General features: G+C 31.4%; 1 long non-coding RNA gene across 1 annotated transcript; it reads right to left on the bottom strand.

The window, feature by feature from the left end:
- Positions 1-200: 200 nt before the first annotated feature.
- Positions 201-3,783, bottom strand: LOC130805185 (uncharacterized). Its single transcript, XR_009040153.1, has 3 exons — positions 3,569-3,783; positions 3,102-3,204; positions 201-824 (listed from the first exon to the last, which is right to left on the bottom strand). It is a non-coding gene; the product is annotated as an uncharacterized LOC130805185 (long non-coding RNA).
- Between the last annotated feature and the right edge of the window lie 947 nt (positions 3,784-4,730).

The following is a 4,730-nucleotide window of genomic DNA, read 5'->3' as shown; positions in this document are numbered from 1 at the left end:
AGCCATGAAGAATCCCTAATATTAATCTTCAAGCTAAGAGTCATTGTGCACTTGGGTAAGAATTTATTAGGCATTCATTTGGAATTCTTATTGACTTGTTGTCAGAGAAGATCCCCAAAGAACCACTCTAGGCCCTTCTAACACCTGCTACTTTTGCTGGAAGAAATCCTCTTGGTGGTCTTATTGCAAAAAGGGCTATATGATAAGAACAAACCTCCGCACTAACATAATCTCTCTTGAGACATACAACATTACTAATTGTAACTTTGCAGTTCAAATTAATTTACATTTTATAACAGGACCAGTTATACTATGTTATTATATCTTTATGTATCTATAATTGTTAGTAATATAAAACTAGTATAATACAAATTACACAAGAACAAATTTGTATCCTCCTTTGTGATTGGCACCGATCTCCTTGTATGCTTGATCACCAAAATGAATTTCACCTTGAATATGTGTTTGCAATAATATGTGTCACTCGAAAACTAGATACTTATAGTAGGCGTATGAAAACTTTCTTATTGTAATATTTCTCCTATAAAGGTACTTAAGACATGAAAATAAAATTTACAATGAGATACAAACAACAACACCAATCTTTTAGTACAAAACAGAATATAATGAAACAACTATATCTGTATTGTGTCGATTATGAAATCAAAAAATACACAATATGTTTATAACTCTCTTTGGGTATTTCATATATAGAAGAGAGAAAAAGAATGGAGTATTCTTAGACAAGAGAGAAATCAGAAATTGCAATAATCTTTCAAATCATTCTTCTTCACATCCAACTTCCTCCACTTTGATGTTTGAATCTAAAACCACACAAATGAATGTGTAACTGATTTGTAACTAGTTTCCAATCTTTTGATTAGATACCAATCATTAATAATGATTAATAATCATACTAAGTACTAACTGTAAAAAAACAAATGAATGACTTATAACTTTAAAGTGATGACTCAAATTGTTGAACCTTCTGCTTACAAGTATTCATTTTAAGGTTTTATATGATGACCTTCAAAGAATCATCTATAGCCTTAAAGTGATGAGTTATACTCTTTAAGTGATGACTTACATTGTTAAAGTGATTACCAACTGCCTATAAATATTCATTTTAAGGTTGTGTGTTAAGTGATTACTTATAGTCTTAAATTGATTACGCATAAACTTAAAGTGATGACTTATATTGTTAAAGTAATTATCTACTGTTAATAAGTATTCATTTTAAGGTTGTGTGTGATGACCTAAAGTGATTACTTATAGCCTTTAAGTTATGACTTATAATCGTAAATTGCATAATGCTTATAAGTATTTATTTTAAAGTGGTATACTATGACTTTAAAGTAATTAATTATAACCTTAAAATGATGACTCTTAACCTTATAATAATGACTTAGATTATTAATGTGATTATCTTCTGCTTTTGAGTTATAACTTTAAAGTGATGATTTACATTGTTAAAGTGATTACCAACTACTTATAAGTGTTTATTTTAAGGTTGTATGTGATGACCTTTAAATGATTACTTATAGTCTTAAATTGATTATTCATAATCTTTGGGTGATGACTTATATTGTTAAAGTGATTACCTATTGCTTATAAGTATTCATTTTAAGGTTGTATGTGATGACCTTAAAGTGATTACTCATAGTGTTAAAGTGATGACTTATGACCTAAAGGTGATAACTTAAATTGTTAAAGTGATGATGCGTTACTTATAAGTATTCATTTTAAGGTTGTATACAATGACATTAAAGTGATTACTTTTACTTATAACGTAAAAGCGATATTTTACATTGTTGGAGTGATTGCCTTTTGCTTATATGTATTCGTCTTAAGGTTATACACAATGACCTTAAAGGGATCATTTATAGCTTTAAAGTGTATTTTTGTTGTCAAGTACTTGTACAAGCAAGAAGTGTTGCAACTTCAAAAGAAACAACCCAATATGATTATTAAACAACTTGAAATTCAGCATCCACAACAAGAATTTGACTTTTTTTTCATCATTATTATTGTTAGCATGAAAATTAAAATTTGTCCAACATTCTAAATTGGACATAAGAAAAGAGCACAAGGGTTTGAGTTTGGATCCTCAGATGAATCACCATCACAACCTCAACCTCCTCCAAAACCACCACCTTTTCACCACCAAAATCCCAGGAATGTAGATGAATTAGAGAATGAAAGACAACCATTTTCACCACCACAAACAACAAATTAATTTTTATTCAAGAAGTAGATCCAAAATAGTTAAAAGTATATTAAAATTATCTTTTTACAACATATTTAGTTATATACGTTTTATTTTTAAAACACTTAAACTATCTTAAAGTTCCAAAAAAGGACAGTATGTAGTACACCAGTATGTTACCAACACATAACAATTTACAATTGTAGCTTTAACTTGGATGACCTTTTCCTTGCTATATGTTTAGAGCGACCAAATTTCCTAGGTTTATCCTTGGTTGCCTCTAAATTTGGGTTACCTTTAAGTCTTGTGGTAGCTATCAACACCATCTCAGCATATATACCCAGTGCGATATGTTTCTTATAGCTAAGTGAACTTCTTTACTTTTCGAGGACTTGATCTCTTATGTTGTTTGCATCTAAGAGAATTTTACTAAATCGAATTATAATAGGTTGATAACTACATAGGCAATCAATACATCAACTCATGAGCACTCTAAACTTAAGTCAGACCTTATGCCTTGCATTTCAAATAAATAAACCTTTCAAACATAATTGTCACTCCAAAACTGAGTTCAATACAACATTGATACCTAAATCAAATAACAAAATCAAACTCGAGAACTACAAAATCATTTCATAGCAAGTGTTATTGATTGAACTCTCATAATGTTTATTGCTAAAATCACCATAACTATTCAGGCTTAATATACCACCCATTAAGTCCACCAAATTAATTCATATCCAATATAAGTGTAGTCCTTCATAGAGTACCAAGGAAGTGTTAAGCTAACACCTTAACATAACTAAAAAATATTAATCAATTTCTAAGATCAAAAGGCTGGAATACTAATGCACGCTTTGCTTAATGAAGCATATTTAGAAAGAAAGAGGAAAACCTATTCACAGAACTTCTCATGAGGAATAGGGGCATTACACTTCAAACCTTTGTTCCCTTGTAGCATATGCTCATACATAAAGTGACAACAATCCACCAAAAATCTAAAAAAAAAAAAAATACTTTTAACACATTTATAACATTATATATCTTGTTTAACAATGAATTATGGCCCTAATTTAACAAAAAAATGATAAACCAGAACTATACACTAATTTATTAAACCCTAATATAAAAAAATCAATAAACTGAACATAAATGATTGTATAATCAATAAATCCTAATTTATCAACAAATAAAAATTAAAAAGAGGGGATTATAGTTGAATTCTTAATAGGAAATGGGTAGTAAATAACATTAATCAACAATGAGTAATAAATCCTAATTAAACACAATAAAACTCTAATTTCAAACAACAATAATGTACATTATAATGAAATAGATGAAGAAAAATATAAATCAGATTACCTGAAGAAGTGTTATTACTCATTGCCAAATGCAGAAGAAACATAGCACAAATCAATGGAGAATAGAAAGAATGCTGACGGAAATTAAGGAAGAACTAGAAGAACAAGAAGAATACCAGATCGGTAGGAGAACATGAAGAAAAATCGAATGAGGATGTTTGTTGTAATTGAGAAGAAGTTGAAAAGATGCTGGAGAACCAATAATACTAAAATTGTTCTTTTTATATTTTTTTAGCGTTAATGTCTTTAAATTTTTTCTAAAATCTGCATATAAACTATTTATTTATTTATTTATTTTTCGGATATTTCATGATATACCACTGAGTTTCTTCAAAATTCACCATATACCACATGAAATGTTTTAATTCACCATATACCATTGAGTTTATGTCCGTTAGCACAAAATACCATTAATGGCAACTGCCGTTAGTGTGTCGTCAACACTTGCCTCGTGGTTTACACGTGCCTATTAAAAATCAAAACAGAAATCAGAATACAGCAGCTCTTCTGTCAGTGTTCTTCTGCTGAATGCCCGACCTTCACCTCGATTTTTCGTGCACTTCCAGTTATTTTGAGGAGGGTTCTTGGGCCATGACAGCAAGGCCCATATGGAGAGATTCCAATTCTACCCTCGATTTCCTCCCCTGACCTCCGGTCACTTCTGCACTGCTCCGTCAAGGTGGCCTTGTCATCGATATTGAACAAAATCTGTTGCATGGCTGATACAGAAGCTAGTATAAAGGCTGCTGACTACATGACCTTGCACACGGATTTCAGAGCGTTGTGTGAGTTATTAATAGGGTTCTTGGCCCTTAATGGCTAGGTCCATGTGCCAAGATTTCATTTCTATTGTAGCTCAAGTTCTGGATGCACCGGTTTGGCCTCCACGTGTCGTGCAAGGTAGGCTGTTCGCTGGTTGTGTTGTTCTGATATCAAAATGTACACGATCCGCGTTCTGTAGTTCGGCTGCGGTACGGTTTACAAGATCCATCACCACCATGACACCACAGCCACGAGGCTTATTCACTGAGGATGCGGAATCCAAAAGATCCAAAAGTTCAACATCAATGGAAGGCACAGGTACTGTATAGCATAAATCTGAAGTCATATTTTGAAAATAAACGCTTCTGATTATGTTAAATGAACCAAAATAAATCAGTTTT

The sequence above is a fragment of the Amaranthus tricolor genome, chromosome 2 (assembly GCF_026212465.1).
Source record: "Amaranthus tricolor cultivar Red isolate AtriRed21 chromosome 2, ASM2621246v1, whole genome shotgun sequence".
NCBI classification, from domain to species: Eukaryota; Viridiplantae; Streptophyta; class Magnoliopsida; order Caryophyllales; family Amaranthaceae; genus Amaranthus; species Amaranthus tricolor.
The sequence above is the reverse complement of the archived record's forward strand: the minus strand, read 5'-3'. Positions and strand labels throughout refer to the sequence as shown.